The sequence below is a fragment of the Diabrotica undecimpunctata genome, chromosome 3, assembly GCF_040954645.1.
Source record: "Diabrotica undecimpunctata isolate CICGRU chromosome 3, icDiaUnde3, whole genome shotgun sequence".
Taxonomy (NCBI): domain Eukaryota; kingdom Metazoa; phylum Arthropoda; class Insecta; order Coleoptera; family Chrysomelidae; genus Diabrotica; species Diabrotica undecimpunctata.
In genome coordinates this window covers 82,693,437-82,714,279 of record NC_092805.1, presented here as the reverse complement: position 1 = coordinate 82,714,279, position 20,843 = coordinate 82,693,437, and positions in this window count along the sequence as shown.

Sequence of the window (20,843 nt, the reverse complement as noted above, 5' to 3'; positions counted from 1 at the left end):
TATTTCCCTAGGAGTTAAATTCTCGGTAAGTTTATCTAAACCCGTTTTCGAAAGCCTACAATTTTTTATAAATCTTAAAACAATATGCGAAAATGCGTTGAGTTTTTTTATACGAGGAATATCGATTAGAAGCCAATAACCAAATGCTATCATCTACTTGAATAGCTGACAATACGACGTTTTTCGCTTCGGAAATGTTTTGCAACTTAAAGTTTATTCTAAACTGTTCGTAGTTTATATTTACTAATGACAAAAAGGGTGGGCCATGCCACCACAAGTCTGCTGGATTCCAATTAGATCGCACATGGTACCAAAGAAAATTCTTACCTATTGACTGTATAGCCTATTGAATATTTGTTCTTGTGATTATCTCTTTATTATTTAAATTTACAATTATAAGATACATTCTTATTGTTCCTAAAAACTAACCATAATACCTAATACATGTTGACGTTGACAGCAGTCATTCATCAGGACTTCTGTCAACCTACACTATGTACCAACCTATACTTAACACTCCTCCTCGATTTGAACTTCAATACATTACTTAGGAGGAAAAATCGCTTAAATCTAAACAATTAAAAAATATATATATCAATATTTTTACATCAGTTAAGAAACGCCTGACATTGACCTTAGATGGCAAAATTTTTCTTTAGATAAAGGCTTTGTCAATATATCTGCCAAATTATTTTCAGAGCAAATATGATCAATACATATCAGTTGTTTTGAAACTAAATCTTTTATAGAATGCTCTTTAATGTCAATGTGCTTGGCACATTTAGAATTTTCAAAGAACTGACACATTGCTATTGTACTTAAATTATCAATCAAAAGTTTTGATTTACCTTGTACATTAAAGTCAGATGAAATACCTTTTAAGTAAATCAATTCTTGAGCTGAGGTAGCCGCAGCTATGTATTCAGCTTCTGCAGTTGAAAGAGCAACACAGTTTTGTTTCTGGGATAACCACGAAACTGGATTCCCACAATAAAATGCAATACATCCTGTAATACTTTTCCTGTCAATTTTATTTGATGCCCAATCTGAATCTGAATAACAAACTAGTTCCCATGGTTTCTTTTTATATGTCAATGAAAAATTTTGTGTCTTTCAAATAATGCAACACTCTTTTTCCTGCTTTCCAAGTTTGTTGTGAAGGTTTATCAAGTACTCTACTAAGATATGAAACAGCAAACATAATATCCGGTCTAGATGTAGTTGCTATGTACATAAGACTACCTATAAGTTTCCTATACGGAACATCAATTACTTCTAGAGTGTTATCTATCTGAAAATTTGTTTCCATTGGCGATGCCGCACCTTTACAATCACTCATACCAAATGAACTCAATACCTTTGATATCATTTTTGGCTGTCCTAATGTGAGATTACCGCTTTCTCTTGATATTGTTATTCCTAAAAAGTTCTTCACTTCACCCAGATCCTTGGCACAAAAATTGTTTTTCAAAATATCTATTGTTTCTTTTATTTTCTGTTCATGTCCTGTTAATATTATATCGTCAACATAAACAATCATAAATATGTCTTCTCCAATATATAGACAAAAATCGTGTTTTGATCTACTAAAACCATTCTCTGTTACAACTCTATTAAAAGTATGATTCCAGCATTTTGGTGATTCTTTTAAACCATATAATGCTCTATTTAATTTTAAAACCTTTCCCCTGTCTATTATTAGTCCTTGTGGAGGATAAATATATATCTCTGAATCAAGTTTTCCATTTAAGAAAGCTGTTGGCACATCAAGTTGATAAATTTTCCAGTCTCTTTGCAGTGCATGAGCCAGCATCATTCTCACTGTGCTCATTCTTGCCACAGGTGCATAGGTCGATTTTAGTGGATTCTCCTCCTGTACTTGAAAACCCTTTGCAACCAACCTTGCTTTATGAGTTCCATCATCTTTAATTTTAAAAATCCATCTTGTATCTATAATCTTTTTGTTATCAGGTAAATTAACTGGTGTCCATGTGTTTAGGTTTTCCAATGACTCCAGTTCTTGATTAATTGCATTATTCCACTCTCCATTTTTATGTGCTTCTTCAAACGTCTCTGGTTCACCGTTCAATGAAAGTAAGCAATAAGCTGAATATAATTCATATTCACTTAAATGTTTTGGTAAGTTTACCTCTCTTCCTCTTCTAGTATATATTAGGTCCTCTTCATTATTATCTATTTCATTTCTAATTACTTCTTTGTTTTCATCTAAACTTTCAGAATTTTCTTCATTTTGGATCCAAACTGTTTGACTTTTACTGTTATCGTTAACCTCATCGATTACATTACCTTTATATTCAACTTGTTTTTCATCAAAAATAACATCTGTAGATGTAATTATTTTGTTCTTTTTACAATCCCATAATCTATATCCTGAATTAGAATAACCTACCATTATTGTTGTTGTTGTTCTAATATCAAATTTATTCGGTTTTGGAAGAATTACACTCCATGCTTTAGAACCAAAAACTCTAAGATTATTAATATTATTCTCACCATACCATATTTGAGATGGTGTTTTACCACCATTAGCTGTTGTAGGACTCCTGTTCAATTCATAAGCTGAACATCTTATAGCTTCACCCCACAAATGTTTGGGCAAGTTAGTTTCTCCTAGTTTAACTCTAACTTTATTTATCAATGTACGATTCATTCTTTCAGATGTACCATTTTGCTGCGGAGTGTATGGTTGAGTATACTGTAACTCAATACCCTTTTGTCTACAAATATTTTTAAAATTTCTTGATGAGAATTCACCCCCATTATCTAGTCTGATACTCTTAGTTTTAACATTATGTTGAGTTTTAATTAAATTTATGAAATCAAGAACATTATTTTCAGCTTCACTTTTATGTTTTAATAATTTAACTACTGTAAAATGTGAGAAATCATCAACTAATACCTGAAAATATTTTTCTCCATCTAAAGTAGGGTTAGCAACTGGCCCTGCTATATCTGAATGTATTAAATCACCAATTCTTTTGCTTTTCTTTTCTTTACTATGAAAGCTTCGTCTTGTACTTTTACCCTGAATACAACTTTCACATGGTTCTTTTGAAAAAGGTAATTGTAAAATTTTTAAGCCTAAATGATTCAAATGCCCTAAGCGTCTATGCCAAATGTTTCTATTAAACTCAGTTTTATCTAAAACATTTACATTTAAAGCCACACATTCTATTTCTAACTTAAAAAGATACAAATTATTTACTTTAGGACATTCAACAGTATATGTTTTTCCAATAATAAGCTCACAATCATTTTTAAATAAAACCTTATTACCCTTTTCAGTTAATTGTGAAACAGAAATTAAGTTATGTTTCAAGTTTGGAACAATTAAACCATTAATACTTACTTTTCTTCCCTCACACATTCCTCTAAGTTTACCTTTTTTAGTTGATTTCAATTTGTAACCATCTGCAATTTGTACAAAACTTGTTTTATCCAAATTTGTTACATCAATCATATAGTCCACAAGTTGATCTGACAAAAAATTTTGTGTACAACCTGAATCTAAAACAAAATGTACCTCATTAAGTGTACCACAGTTCATTGCAGGATAAACTGTCTCTTCATTTCGCACTATTTCTTCACTACTAGTAACACCACTGGACATTTTCTGGTTTTCAACATCATCATTAATGGCATTTATCGCAATAAAACCTAATTCTTCTTCTACATAACCTGCATGCTCAGTTACTTCTATTTGTATTGGCACCTCTATAAAATCCACGTCTTCTGGAACTACTAATTCCTCTACTCTGGTTTTTAACAATTGAAGTTCTGCTTCTACACTCATATGATTTATGGCCCATTTTACCACATTTGAAGCATTTAATATCACTTACTTTGAATGCTGCCTCATTGTTCATAGTATGTGGTTTGTTTTTATCAAATTTCTTCAGCTCCTCATCCAATAATCTAGATTTAACAAATTCCATAGTTACCTCAGTGTTTAATGTTTCTATTGCTGTAATTACTGATTCATACTCTTCATTAAGGGTTAATAGAAGATGACATACTTTGTCTGATTCATCTATCTTACTACCTACACCTTCCAGTTCTCTTATAATTCTGTCAAAATTCATAAAATGGTCTTCCAGTTTTTGATCTCTTTTACACTTCAAAGTCAATAGCTTCTTTTTTAATGTAAGCTTGGTGAATATACTTTTTCTCTCAAAAACGTCTTCAAGTGCTTTCATCATGTCTTTAGCGGTTTTGGCATCTTTTATAATGTCTAAATGTTTATCTGTAACACATTGAACTATAATTGATTTTGCTTTTGCATCTTCATCTGTAAAATTTTCTCTCTCTGTTGGGTCTATACTTTCAATCACTGGTAATACTTTCTTTTCATTTAATAAGGTCTTTACACGGAATTTCCAACTGTTAAAATTCTCACCTGCGAGAATCGGAAATTGTTGACCTGCAAACATCTTCCAAGGTAATCACGTTTTCTTAATTTATATTTTATTCCTTTATCAAGGAGTTATCTGGGCCCATAACCTATTGAATATTTATTCTTGTGATTATCTCTTTATTATTTAAATTTACAATTATAAGATACATTCTTATTGTTCCTAAAAGCTAACCATAATACCACAGAATCCTAATCACAACAAGAAGCGAAAGCTTTGTCGGAACCTTTGATGTTGGGAGGACAGAAATTCAGAGTGACAGTAGCAATAAAACTATGCATTCGTACACGAAGAAAAGTAGTGAGGAAGTCGTTCAAAACTGTAGTCAAATGATAGTTACACTGAGAAATGAAGTAATCATTTTTAAGTAATCCGTTTTGTATGAATTTTATTTTTTCTGTAAAATTTAATATAACATATATCAATTCTGTACTGATAATTAAAAAGTTGTTAAGTCAAAAATATCGATTTGTTTTTTTTTTAACAAACAAATTACCGTATTAAAAGTATTTTAGTACGTTAAAAAACCGATAAAAATCGATTGAATTTGAGAGTTAATTTCAAAATAGAGATGAAAAGCAGTTGATTTCTATTACTTTTTATCGTTTTTTTAAGGTTAATAAAACACTTCATCACTCAAAATCTACATTTTGACTCAAGACTTTTTACTTATCAATACAGAATTATACTTTTGAAATTTCTATTAACTTTGTCTTAAGTTGCCGACTTTTTTTGTTTCCTGTTGAGGAATTTCTTTGAATGTGAATATCTATTAACCTCCAATACCACGATATTTTCGCTGCGCGTAAAAACTCTGCAGCTGCGGCTAGAATGACTGTATACCCCTTAGATTTCTTTCTATGCATCTGAGGTCTCTGAAACTTCTGGTTGTATTGTAGTAAATTCAACTCGCCAGGACATATCAAATTTATGGTAGGAAAGGGTAAAAAGTTGTAATAAAACAGAATAATAAAAGTTTATTGTAATTAATATACACGTATACCTCTTCGATTTCTCTTTATGTGCATCTGAGGTCTCTGAAACTTCTGGTTGTACAGTACTACATTCAATTCGCCTGGATATATCACATTTGTGGTAGGGAGGGGTAAAATATTGTAATAAAACACAATAATAATAATAGAAATTTATTGTAATTAATACTAATAATAATGTTTATTTAGGAAGCTTAGATTATAATATAGATTTACAAAAAATAAGCATACTTAACACTAAATAAACATGAAAAATCACTGAAATAGAGCTACCATAAAAGTAGCACCCCTTGTGTGTGATACTTAAAAAATATATGTACAAAAAAGCGAATATTTAACAAATGTATTAATATAAACAGTTACATATGCGCACTTACAAAAATACATTCATTTTAATATAGCATGTGACATAAATATGTCAATAAATTCAAGAAATATTGTAGTTGGTAAACAAAGTATATTTCGATATTTTTTATTTATTACTATTATCAATTAATCTGCTCCTCGCAGAATCGTGTTATTTTGTTTCCAATCCATTGTTTAGTTTTATACTGATATCTATGTTTTTTATAACTCTTAATTTGTTTTAAATTCTCCGGTAGACAATTGTATCATTTGGGCCCTATGTAGCCAACATATTTCTGGAGTATGGATTTATTACATTTAGATAAAATTGCATTATTCCTTATATAACTAGTTTGATGCGCATGATTGCTAATGTATAATAGTATCCTTTTTTATTTCATGTATGTGTATAAGGGCTTTATAAGAGGACAATTTACGTACAGTTAAAAATTTATTCTCATTGTATAACAGTTCGCTGTAATATCTTAATTTTTTTCATAAAAATTTAATTAACCACTTCTGAATGTTTATAGAATGCAAGTAAATATTTCTTATTCCGCCCCATTCTAAAAGACCATCATAAGCATGGATAAACATAACCCGGATGGGAATAGAATAGAAATATATGCTTTATTGTCATTGAAAATTTTACAATTTTATGGACGAAGACGAATTATGACCCACGGGTAAAGAACCATGGAACTGTACATTAAGATATTGTAATTTCTTAGTTATTAATTAAGAAACTCTTATACTGAATAAAATGGTCTTTCAGATAGATAGGCTTTTGTCATTTTACGAAACTTCGGGAACGATGTTGCAGATTTATGTCGTAAAGGGAGATCGTTGTAGTTTTTTTTGCAGAATATAATATAGATTTGTTTACTAACTGTGAACGGCATCGGTAAGTAAACATCAAAGGTTTGATGTGAAACGTGAATTTTCGTTTAGTAGTCACGATAAGGTCTTGCTGGAAAGACATGTAGGTATTTACGAACTAAGCAAACAGTTTCTAAAATATATAAAGAATGAAGTAAAATCCCGTGATCTTTGAAGTAGACTCTGCAATGTGTTGTTCTTCTGAGGCCAAACAGATACTTTATTACTTTTTTTATTTAATAATATCAACGGATTGGGCAGCTGTACCAGAAGCCCCAAAAGAAAGACCACATCGAAGATGAGACTCAAAGAAAGAAAAATATGCAATTTTGGAAGATTATAAATTGATCGCCTTCGAAACAGATCTTATTGCATAGCAGGCTAAGGCTAGTTTCTTACTTAACAAATCAATATGAAGGGACCATTTAAGGTTGCTGTCTCAAAAAATACCAAGAAATTTTACAGAATCAGCGGTACTGATCTGGCTTTTAAGAGTTGAAGAGCTCCTTGATAGGATAATGCTACTGTTTTATCCAGGTTAAAAGAAAGTAAATTAGAGTCGGACCAGGTTTAAGCTGAAATGTTAAATAAGGTTTTTAAAATGGAAACTTTTAAATACAAAAACATATAAAAAACAAAACGACTCAAAACCAGAATTGGAACAGTTTAAAAAATTATGTGACAAATTTCCTAATAAATTGTGAAATCTCAAGCACTGTTGCAGAGAAAAGTACCAAAGGCCAGAATGTATTCAAAGAAATACAAACAATTCACTTTCACATTATACTTTTTGAACCCAAAACTTAAAACTTTTTGAAAAAAATTCTTTATTTACCAACTAAACGTTGTTTGGAAGAAATGACTGGAAACATTGTTTGTAAACCTGGATTAACTCAGACCTCTGTATTTAATGCTATTCAGTTTAAAGTTAAGACTATGTCAGAATTGGATAAACATTGTAGTATATGCATTTATGAAGTTGTGCTTAAGTCAAATCTTTATTTTCATTTTAGTTGTGATGAAATTGTTGGATTCCAAAACATGGAGAAAGAAAAAAATCAGTCTGTAGTTGCATAAAACTGTACAGTTATTATGAAAAGAGGACTGTTTCAGAATTGGAAACAGCCAATTGCTTATTTTTTTAATTCAACCTGTGACGCGAACGACTTCACTAAAGTTCTCACTGAATGTGTTACCAAATTATCAGAATCTGGTTTACATGGTCACATTCTACTAACTGATTTAGGGTCAAACTTTATAAAGCTTTCCAGAAAATTAAATGTCACTGCTTAAGCTTATTTATTTTATGATCCTCCACATCTACAAAAATCACCTAGAAATAACTACCGACATGCATATTCAACCAACAAACTTTCAAAAAATGAAAGTGAAGTTAGCTACTCAAGTTTTAAATGGAACAGTTGCAAGCGGTATGCAGACTTACATAGTACCCCTAGTAACACTACCCCTTCATGCTGCAGGTATTATTGAAATGATAAATAAATTTTGATATATTCAGTTCCACCAATATATGTCACCACATAAATTTAAAAATGTTTTTTTAAGATTTGGATTATCTTTATTTATTTATCTTCATGATAAAAAGTTTCTATAAATGACCAAGATGTTTTTTTGTCATCAAAATAAAAAACATTATTAATTAAGTTATTTCTAGTGGCTTTAATTAAATGACATGGATCAAATATATAAATAATTTTTTGTCCATTGACATCAAATTCTGAGTTAGCTGGAGAAATCCCCAGTAATTTACTCAATTTTAGAAAATTTGATCCCATATCAGTAACAAGACAATTCACATATAAACCTGATTGAAATAGTTTAGAAATACATTCTTTTATAATAGGAAGAAGGTGATTTGCTTCAAAGGTACTGTTTACAAAGAAATATGCTAGTTGTTGTTTCCAATTTGAATATAAGCCTCGAACCATTATCACAAGTACATTTTGTGCAATTATTGATTCCTTTTTCCCATTTCCTATATTATATAGACCAACAATCTCATCACGACCTGTATCAAAAAATAAATTACTTTTAATAGACATTTCATCAATACAAATACTACAGTGCTTGTCCTGATCTAACATTGTGTTCACTTTTAACTTTAGGGCATCAAATATTTGGTCATTATTCAAACCAGGTTTACAGACCAAATTTTCAGTAATTTTTTGAAGACTTCGTTTTGAGGGCAAATACAATATTCTTTCCATAAAAGCATAGGCTCTTGGGCCTAAAAAATATAGTGTTAATGCAAATTGTTTATATTCATCAGAATACCTTCTACTTTTTGGACATTTAGTTTTTAAAATTGCTTGAGCTTTCACTATTTGTGCTAGGGATTTGTTTAAAAATTTGTCACACATTTGAAAATTTTTTTTTAAAGATTTATTGTCTTCCTTCTGTTTGGAAGACGCATATGCTTTCTTTGCACTTGCACGCAATTTTTTTATTTTTAATCTTAGCTTCTTTTTCCTGGGTGTACCTCCTGACAACTTGGAGGGGGTTTGTGTTTCAGCTGTGAAACATTCTGGAGTATGGGGCCTAGGTGGGCTAGACACTTCCTGCCTATTAACATCTGAAATATAAAAATATATTTAATAACCAAATAACATATAAACGTTCAAAGTAGATATGTTAATGCTTATTAGTGATTAGTTGAATGCATAATACAGTTGTAGGAACAATAAATAAAATTACCTGTTAACAGAAACTCTTCCATCAAAGTATCAGTTATACTATGATTATCATCAATTGGATTTTTAATGGCAACTGGCTGCACAATATCTATTTCTGTTATACCTAAAACCACAACATAAATATTACTCAGTATGTAACCATAAGATATATGTTCTTAATAAGGCTGATAAAAGATCATTAAATTTCACAATTCCAGATCTTGTTTATACCTATTATGAAAAACAACAAACAACTTTGTATATAGTTGTAAGTAGATACTGATTTTTATATGACTTTTATAATAAAGCACTATAATTGTGAATAAATAAAAAGTATCTACCTTCCAGCCTTATGACTTTCTTTAATGGTTCACCTGTGTGTTTTGAATACTGAAGAGTATGTGAGAAAATCGTTGGATGCGCTTGTTGAAATAATCTCTTCCTTGTGTTTCCTTTGTACATGTACGCCGGTTCGAAATGTTTCTGGCACATTTTATAATTTGTATGCAATTTAACATGTTTGGAAAGCAGATCATACCTATTGGCCGCTTTCAGCCATAATTCAGCTCTAAAAAAAAGTGTAGTTAACTAAAATATAAACATTCAGACAACATTTGTAATACGTTTGAATTTAAAATTTAATTTGTTTACCTGCTACGATTAGTCGGTATTGAAAAGAGACTAATTCCTTCACCAGTTTTCGATGGGCACCCATGAACAACACAATAAAATCCTCCCTTTCGTGCAGCCATCACAATAAGTTTATTTCACAAATATATTAAATTAACTAACTAACTAACTAAATCAATTATACTAAAAAACAAACACCAAACACTTCTCAATACATAAACAAACAAGACATCAAATCAAAACTACATCATGCCCTGCGAACATGCCCTGCGAACTCAATAGAAAAAAATGGTTACATATATATAGTAGGCTTCCAAAAAAAGAGATGGCGCCTTGCGCTTATTTCAACTGGATCGCTAGTATATGTGGTAGAAGGCTAAGTAAAAAAGAAAGAAGAATATTGAGTTTCAAGTTGGACAGTTGTGTTTAAGGTTGCATTTTGCATGTGTTTGGGTGTTTGTGCCATTTTGTTGTATACAATATAAAATTTATTACGTTTTTATTTTGTACTCACGTGAAGTAAATGTTTGCTATTTTAGTTTTTAATGGACATTTTTAGTGTATAGATTATTTTAGTTTTTAATAGATAGTTTTAGTGTAAAATTTATTTTTGTTCCCTCAACTCTAGTTGTTTCAAGGTAATGTAAATAATTCCAAAGGTATAAATTTATTAGTTCTTAAGATTGATTATTTGCAATTTATTTAAAATTTGCAATAGATTATTTTTGTTTTACTAATTTTTTTAATTTATATTGACAATTTATGTAATTTTAGTAAATTATATTTGTTATTGTTTTGTTTTTCCACTGTTTTTAAGATTTGTTTATAAAATTGTACAATTTTCATATATAATGCATATTTCTATTCTAGTGTAATACTCCAATGTGATGAAGAATTTGTGTTGTCAAAACAATCTAATATACTTGAGATTTATTGCAATAAATAATAATTATTACTGTCATTTGTTGGTTTTATTATGCTAAATTTGATATGTGCATGTTATTAATTTTTTGTTTTTGCAAAAAAAATATTTTTTTGGCAAAAACTAAAAGTTGAAAGATTGCACATATGGGATTTGGTATGCCTAGCGAAGATCTTCCAATTATTAGTTAACTTTCAAGATCCCAGAGGGCGCTAAACAGATTTGAATTTCGCGGCTATCGTCATAACGTTACAGAGATCTTTCAATTTATGGAGATTAGTTGGCTTCCAAAAATGTAGATGGCGCTAGAATTCGTGACCAGTTTAGTCTATAGAGAGTGCATTCTACCTAACCCTCTTATCTATGCCTGCGAACTCAATAGAAAAAAATGGTTACATATATATAGTAGGCTTCCAAAAAAAGAGATGGCGCCTTGCGCTTATTTCAACTGGATCGCTAGTATATGTGGTAGAAGGCTAAGTAAAAAAGAAAGAAGAATATTGAGTTTCAAGTTGGACAGTTGTGTTTAAGGTTGTATTTTGCATGTGTTTGGGTGTTTGTGCCATTTTGTTGTATACAATATAAAATTTATTACGTTTTTATTTTGTACTCACGTGAAGTAAATGTTTGCTATTTTAGTTTTTAATGGACATTTTTAGTGTATAGATTATTTTAGTTTTTAATAGATAGTTTTAGTGTAAAATTTATTTTTGTTCCCTCAACTCTAGTTGTTTCAAGGTAATGTAAATAATTCCAAAGGTATAAATTTATTAGTTCTTAAGATTGATTATTTGCAATTTATTTAAAATTTGCAATAGATTATTTTTGTTTTACTAATTTTTTTAATTTATATTGACAATTTATGTAATTTTAGTAAATTATATTTGTTATTGTTTTGTTTTCCCACTGTTTTTAAGATTTGTTTATAAAATTGTACAATTTTCATATATAAAGCATATTTCTATTCTAGTGTAATACTCCAATGTGATGAAGAATTTGTGTTGTCAAAACAATCTAATATACTTGAGATTTATTGCAATAAATAATAATTATTACTGTCATTTGTTGGTTTTATTATGCTAAATTTGATATGTGCATGTTATTAATTTTTTGTTTTTGCAAAAAAAATATTTTTTTGGCAAAAACTAAAAGTTGAAAGATTGCACATATGGAATTTGGTATGCCTAGCGAAGATCTTCCAATTATTAGTTAGCTTTCAAGATCCCAGAGGGCGCTAAACAGATTTGAATTTCGCGGCTATCGTCATAACGTTACAGAGATCTTTCAATTTATGGAGATTAGTTGGCTTCCAAAAATGTAGATGGCGCTAGAATTCGTGACCACTTTAGTCTATAGAGAGTGCATTCTACCTATAAAACATAAAACATGGCGGATTTCGCACATGCTCAAAGAAATTTGGATTGCGAAAAAGCCCTCCGTTTCGCTTCTGGGTTGTGATTAGTATTCTGTGATAATACCTAATACATGTTGACGTTGACAGCAGTCATTCATCAGGACTTCTGTCAACCTACACTATGTACCAACCTATACTTAACATAGCCGCTAGCCGATTCCCAACGTAAACATTCCATCACGACGAACTGGAATTAACCCAATATAAAGCTATCTCCGAATCCGACCAGATATGGCTTTCTTTGATCAAAACACGATTTTTAAAAATATCTAGAAGCGAACTAACCAATTGGGTACCTACACTAATTGCACATAATTCTAGCCTGGGAATCGTCGTTTTCGATAAAGGTGCAACTCGCGATTTTGACGTAATCAATACCGACGAAACTGTTTCATTGCTATAAATCGTTCTCATATATACTACTGCCGCATATGCGGTCTCACTTTCGTCACAAAATGCGTGCAATTCTATTTGACTAATATTTTTATCTACAAAAACTAAGCGAGGAATACTTATTTTTTTCAATTCACTAAAATCAGAGCAAAACTCCTTCCAAATCTTTAAATGCGGTTCGGTAATTTCTGAATCCCAATCTAACTTTAACAACCAAAGCTTTTATATCAAAATCTTTCCTCTAACGATAAATGGTGTCAATAATCCCAGTGGATCAAAACATTGAGCAACCAACGATAGAATTTTTCTTTTCGTGATTGGCCCGGTTTTGTTAATTACCGGTACGACAAAGCTTAAGGAATCACTAACGGAATGGACCGTGGAAGTGATGACGTAGATTTTATTGACATCTGTCAGTTTCACTTTCCAAACAAACCTTGTTTAGTGTGGATAATTTGTATTTTTCGTTATTTTTTCATTTTTTTACAGAATCTTTCCGCTTTTTGCAATATCTAAGTATTCTAATAATTACTACAACAATTTTACAAGGTTGTGTAAATAATAAAGCATGCTGTTTTATAAAAATAGCAATAAAATGCATGTATCAATAAAGTAAGGTTAGAATGTCTTTAATTTAAACTTTTAAACTATATTTCATAAAAACAGAACACTGAATTATGATGGTATTATCGTAAAAACACTATACTTAAAAGAAAAAGCAGCAGAGGAAGCAAAATATTAACTTTATAGAAATTAAAAAGTCTTGAGATTGGACATTTCAACTTTTGTTTGGAAAGTAATTGACAGTTGTGACGTCACACTTCCACTGTCCATTCCATCTTAAACCAAGAACTTTATTGGAGTGTTCTTTTGATAAATCTACATCTTGTAATTCCGAATTTTTTGCACGATTTTGATAATTTTTGGATATTTCGGTTGAATTTGAAACAACTTTATGTATCGTAAATCCAGATTTGTTGAGCACTGTGTTCAAGTCAATATTTAGTTTATTTAATTTCCCTATGGTATCACATCCAGCTATGATGTCATCCATATACGTTTGTTGTGTTAACATGAGCGACACTATTGGATAATTATCTTTATTTTTATTTGCGATATCTTTCAGTACTTTCGTAGCCAAGAAGGGAGCACAGTTCGTGCCAAAAGTTAATCTTTGCATCTCTATAGATGACAGCTGCTCTCCGACATTATTTCTCCACAATATATTTAACAAAAATCTGTGATTTGGATTTATTTGTATCTGCCTAAACATTTTTTCAACGTTCCCTACTAACACAAATTTGAAGGTTCGAAATCTCAATAAGATATCGTACAAATTAGGTTGCACCTGATATCCTTTTAGCATGGTATCATTAAGTGACAGACCGGTAGTGGTTTTCCCACTTGCATCAAAAACAATCCTAACTTTAGTCGAAAGACTCTCTTCTCGAATCACTGCGAAATGAGGTAAAAAGTATTTATTCAAATTATTATTAAATCTTTCCAATGGAATTACTTTGGCGTGATTTAGTTGTAAATATTCTTCTATAACCGATTTATATTCGGCAAAGTGAACTTTATTTTTACCCAGTTTCTTCTCGAGATTGAAAAACGGTTCCTAGCCATAGCTAGCGAATCTCCTAACTGTTCAAAATAGTTATTAGTCCGAAACGGCATATCTACTTGATATCTTCCGTCCGGAAGTATAACCGTGCTATCTACAAAAAATTGCTCGGCCATTAACTCATCTGAGTTTAAACTTTGCTTTCCTTTCGGTATGTCCTCTGAGTACCAGAACTTTTCTACAACGTCTTCTAGAGCTTGCGAATTTCCCGAAGAGATACACAGCGAAACACGGCGCTGTATCTTCGCTTGTGTGATGAGATTCTTGTGAGCTTGATTCAAAACACGCGTGAATTGAATGTTTTTTCTTTTGTAAAGGACTTTTTACGAACGAATTTGGTATTGTACCGGCTACTATCCACCCCATTCGAGAGTTTTGAAGCGTAGGCATATTTTTACCTAAATGATGCATACCCTCAAGTAATAATTTGTAACAATAGTCTGCTCCAATTAACAACTCTATATCTGACTTTACGTAATAGCGACGATCTGCTAAAACAAATTCCGATGGAATGCTAAATTTTTCTACGTCGATGTCAAACTGAGGTAATTGACAAGTTATTTGATCCAAAATACCACAAGACATTTTCAATTTTTCCGAATTATTCAATGAGTTTATTACAATATTAATTATTCTGTGAGACCTCGCTACGCTAATCCCGATTCCGGTAATAAAGGAATTACTTTCTCTTGCAGGGTATTGTAATCTTTTTGCAAGACCTGCCGTAATAAATGATAGCTGACTTCCAGGATCAATTAGCGCTTTTACGATTATCTTACGACCATATTTGGAATACAAACAAACGCTGAGAGTTCCAAGTAATACTTTATTGTCAATAGAAGTCGATGAAAGAGCTGTCGGCATAGAAGCGCCTTCTTGGAACCCAGCGGACAAAGTATTTGGCGAATCAGAGTTATTTAGTATGACCGGTTCACCCACTGGTGACGAAAAATATAAAAGTGTATTATGCTTTTGTTTGCAAACGAAACATGAATGTTTATTCTTACAGGAAGCTACAAAATGACTTCCAAAGCAATTTACACACAGTTTTTTTGTTTTAATGAAATTAAATCTTTCTGATACAGATAAATTCTTAAATTTTTTACATTGAAATAACATTTGATGATGCGACCTCCTTCCGATGCATAATAATTCCCGTGATCTGTGACGTAGTTTGTTTACGTTTAATTTCTAAGAACATGGCTTTCGAAAAATAGCCTCTGTTAATATTTAGGCAGATTCTCGGAACAGGCCTTCTGTCATCTATAATTTCTGCGGCGCATGTCCATTCTCTTAAAATTTAACAATTCTCTTAGTTTTATCAGAGAATAACCGAACACATGTGTGTTCGATTATTCTATGGTTTTATCCTGGTTTTATGTGGTTTTATCCAGTAGAGTAGTAGAGTACTCGCATAGGACTATATGAGCATGAGCGAATGAGCGTTCTCTTACATTTTCGTGAATACGGATTTTACAATTTCAGGAGAGTGACATGCGCATTAAAGCAAAATTGTGAGAGAGAACTCCTACACGACCACTCACACAAGTTAGTGAATAACTTAACCTAACCTAACCTAACCTAACCTAACCTAACCTAACCTAACCTAACCCTCTTATCTATGATAGGGGTCCTGGTAATTGCCAGTCAAGGCAAGTTCCGAAAACATCCCAAAGATGGCGGTGGCAGTGTTAAAAATGACAATAAAGAACATGTGATTTGTTTTGGATGTAAACAAATAGGTCATTACAAAAACAAGTGCCCAGTTTTGAAAAGGGATTTTGAGAGTTTTCGAAAACAGCAGAGAAAACAGGAGAATAAGAGTGCTTTTAGTGCGGTCTTTTTAAATGGTGAATTTAACAATTCAGATTGGTATATTGACTCTGGAGCAAGTGTGCATTTAACGTCAAGAAATGACTGGATAAAAAATGCATCCCAGGATATACAGCTCAAAGAAATTTTAGTTGCCAACAATGAAAAAATGCCAGTGTTGTGTGCTGGAGAAGTAGAGTTAACTACAGTAAGTAGCAATAAAAACTTTGACATTGTAGTTAAAAATGTTCATTATGTACCCAATATTACAACCAATTGACTGTCAGTTAGCCAGTTGATTTTAAATGGTAACAAGGTTGTTTTTAACCAGAAGGGTTGTGAGATTTTTAATAGTAAAGGTACAAGTGTGGCTACAGCTGATTTGATTAATCAAGTGTATAGACTTAATTTTGTCAAGTCTTAGCCAGTGGCGTTCTCAGATAGACTGTCAGATGAGGAAGAATACCATGATGTTTTGGATGATGACCTCGGAGATGATTCAAATGACTCAGAGTATGTTCCAGACATAGTGATCACACCAGAAATACCAAGTACATCAAGACGATCCGACAGAACCAAGAAGCCTAAGGTCTTCAAAGACTATGTGACATTTCAATGTCATAAGCAGCAGGAAGTAGATCTGGAAGATATCCCATCCAGTGTGTTAGAAGCTCTATCCACACCAGACTCGGCCAGATGGAAGAGGAAGAAATGCTATCTTTTGCAGAAAATAAGGCATGGGAGTTGGTCGATACTCCAAAAAGTGGAATTTTGGTTGAGTGCAAGTGGGTTTTCAAAACCAAAGTTGATTGTGATGATCAGATGTGTTATCGGGCTTGTTTAGTGGCTAAGGGGTACACTCAATGTGAAGGTGTGGACTATGAGGAGACGTTTTCTCCTGTAATAAGGTATTCAAGTTTACGATTGTTATTAGCCTTATCTGTAAAGTTAGATTTAGATGTTATTCACTTGGACGTGAAGACAGCTTTTTTAAATGGTGACTTGCAAGAAACAGTGTTCATGCGTCAACCAGAATGTTATGTTGTTAAAGGTAATAAAAATAAAGTTTGTCATTTAAAAAAGGCCATTTATGGATTAAAGCAGTCTTCTCGAGCCTGGTATCAAAAAGTGAATGAAATTTTGATTAGCCTAGCATTTAATAAAAATCAGATTATGAGTCATGTGTCTATATTAAAAAAATTGATAAGAGTTTAGTTGTAGTGGATCTATATGTTGATGATTTTATAGTTTTCAGTAATGATAAGGTCCAAACTGATTTATTAAAGGCAGAATTATGTTCAAAATTTAAAATTAAAGACTTAGGTCAGTTAAAATTGTGTCTTGGTATGAAGATTCATAGGGATAAAGATACTATTAGATTAGACCAGAGTGCATATATTGATCAGTTATTAAGAAAGTTTAATATGGAGGAATGCAATGTTGTCAGCTCACCAATAGATAATTTTGATTTTACAGAAAGTAATTGCTTAGAAAAAGTTGAAAATCCTTTATATCAGAAATTAATTGGTAGTCTAATGTTTTTAGCAGTTTTGACAAGACCAAATATTGCATATAGTGTAAGTTTTTTGAGTCAATTTAATAAAAGTTATAATGAGTATCACTGGAAATGTGCTAAAAAGATATTGAGTTATTTGAAGGGGACTAAAGACATTTGTTTGACTTATAAAAGGAATGATTTGGATTTAACTGTGTTTGTTGATGCTGATTGGGCCTCAAATAAGTTAGATAGAATATCTTACACAGGTTTTGTTTTTAAACTTTCGGGTGGTGCGATTTCTTGGAAGAGTGTTAAACAGAAATCAGTGGCTCTTTCTAGCACTGAAGCGGAGTATGTAGCTTTAGAGGAGGCTACTAAGGAAGCCATTTACTTAAGGAATTTGTTATCAGAAATTCAAGGAAGACTGGATTCAGTTGTTTTGTATAATGACAATCAAGGGGCTCAGAAGTTGTGCATAAATCCAGTATTCCATGAAAAGACAAAACATATTGACATTCGCCACCATTTCATCAGAGAGGCTATCCAAAATAATGTTATTGAATTGAAGTATTTGAGTACTGATGAAATGTTGGCTGACATCCTTACTAAAGGGTTGAAAAATGTTAAAAATTCTAAATTTAGGCTAGGTTTGGGTTTGAAAGTTTAGATATTTTTTGATAAGTGGGGGTGTTGTGATGTATCAAAAAAGTATTTTAATACATGTAGCGCCATCTTTGTATTAATGTTTGTAAAAACTCGGTGTATGGCGTGTTGCCAATATTGATTATTACAATAAAGTTGAAGTCGTTGCTATCGAACGAAACATGGCGTTTGTTGTTTCAATGTACCCCAGAAAATCCTCACTTCCACTATAATTTTCAAGAAAAAAGCATTTAATTTGTAATAACCAATTATTTGTTTGTTGTACTAAATAAATAAAAAATTAAAAGAAAAATATTGTTTTCATTAACCGTGTATAACTTAGAATCTCGAAGCATAGAATAATAAACAATCAGAATGCCCACTGTGCTTGTCAAGATAAGTACGCGCATCTCGTTCGCGCAGACGGAATCAGCCATGTTTTAAACGGAACCAGTGCTGTTCAGTGCTCAGTGAAATTTTATCTGATGTGCATAGAAAAATTAACTCGGTTTAATTTATTTACGGCAACCATAGACATAATATGGACTATTTTATTCGTACTTTTAGTTGAAGAATAGATTAAATTATTTCAAATTTACTAAATTATTAATCTCTAAAAATTTAAATTACAGTTGTGTTACAGAATAAATAATCAGAATGCCTACGCTCAGATGCCGCCTTTGAAGTTTGTCAGCACGCGATCGCCATATTTTAAACGGAAACATAGACTTTAATTGAGAAATTTGTGACAAGCTACGACAGAACTGTAATTTAAATTTTTAGAGATTAATAATTTAGTACATTTGAAATAATTTAATCTTTCTTCAACTAAAAGTACGAATAAAATAGTGCAAATTATGTCTATGGTTGCGTAAATAAGTTAAACCTGGTTAATTTTTCTATGCATACACGATAAAATGTCACTGAACAGCACTGGTTCCGACTAAAACATGGCTGATTCCGTCTGCGCGTACTTATTTTTTTCAAGCAGAGTGGGCATTCTAATTGTTTATTATTCTGTGGTTCTGTCGTAGTTTGTCACAAATTTCTCAATACCAGTCTATGTTTCCGTTTAAAACATGGCGATCGCGTGCTGATACACTTCAAAGGCGGCATCTGAGAGTGGGCATTCTAATATGATTCTGATTGTTATTGATTCTGTGCTCGAAATATGTGGTCCTATTGACGGGTATAAGGTAATATTGCACTTTGATTGCATGCATAGATAAATAATATAGTCATTGGTACATTGGTAGTATGTATTTTGACTAGATCGTGGTAGGTTTGATACGGACACAAAATACTAACATTCAGGTAACAAATGTCAGAAAACATTTTCATAACACAAAATTTGAGCTGTAACATGAAATGGAGTCACTTAATACAATTTGGAAATATTGAAATATGACTATATAGTTGGTTTAATAATAACCTACAAACGATTTTTCATCTAATATATTAAGTAATTTGTCTAATTATTTAACTCTACAAACAATTAATTCGTTTTATAATAAGCTACAATTGATAATGTCAAAACTTTGAATAAATTAGAGTTTAAAACTGGTATAAATTTCATCAAATTTTAAAAATAATGAGCGTGCTTGATTTTCAACTAGGGGTCTTTTAAAAATCCCTATCTTTATAATTGTCAACTAACGATATCCCTATTTCGTCCGCAATCTTTCAAAACAAGTACTGTCACCTATAGTTGTTTTCCTTATCCGTCTAATAAATAAATTATTATCTCTTGAGTGTGTCTTGAGCATCGAGCAAATTGCTCGATAGTCTTTAGGTGGCTGTGTCTTAAGTAATATTTAATCTGGCATTTTGCTGTCAGATGGCGCAACATCAGAACAATTTAATTGTTGTTTCGTTAATTATTTTACCCTACAAACAACTAATTAGTGTTATACACGATTTTCTATCTACTAAATTAGTTTTTATCTAAAAAAATCAATAATAGGTATTTTTGAGGACTTGAAAATTATCTACTAATTACCTACAATCGATTGCTTATTCTCATTATCGGACATAGCGTAACAAAAAATGCATGTAAGACCACAGAATACACCCATGGTACAATGAATACATGGGTTGAGTTCACAGTTCGTAGACTTACTACGATTGTCTCTTCCGACTAACCAATGAACATTAAGCCCGAAATTACGTCACGAGAGTACAGTAATTTGAATCGTAATCGTCGTTTTTATGTCTTTGATGTGTGGAAAATAGTAAAGATAGTTATGAAATAAAGATGTCTAGTTGATTATAATACCTAATTATGGTAAACTGTTGATATGTAGGCAGTTTGATACTTAAAATTAATCAGAACCGGTTGTTAACGTTTATCCAATGTTAATGCAGGATTTACGTAAATCTAGGACTTCAATCTCCATTTTACACTGAGAATTTGTCGCGTATACTGAATTTCCATCAATACTGGATTAACTATTGAATTACATAACTATTTTTTCCATTTTTTTAATATCTTTCCTACACACTACAACCTGTGCCTGGCATTCTAAAATTTCATCAACATTATTATTACGTTAATACACAATGAAAT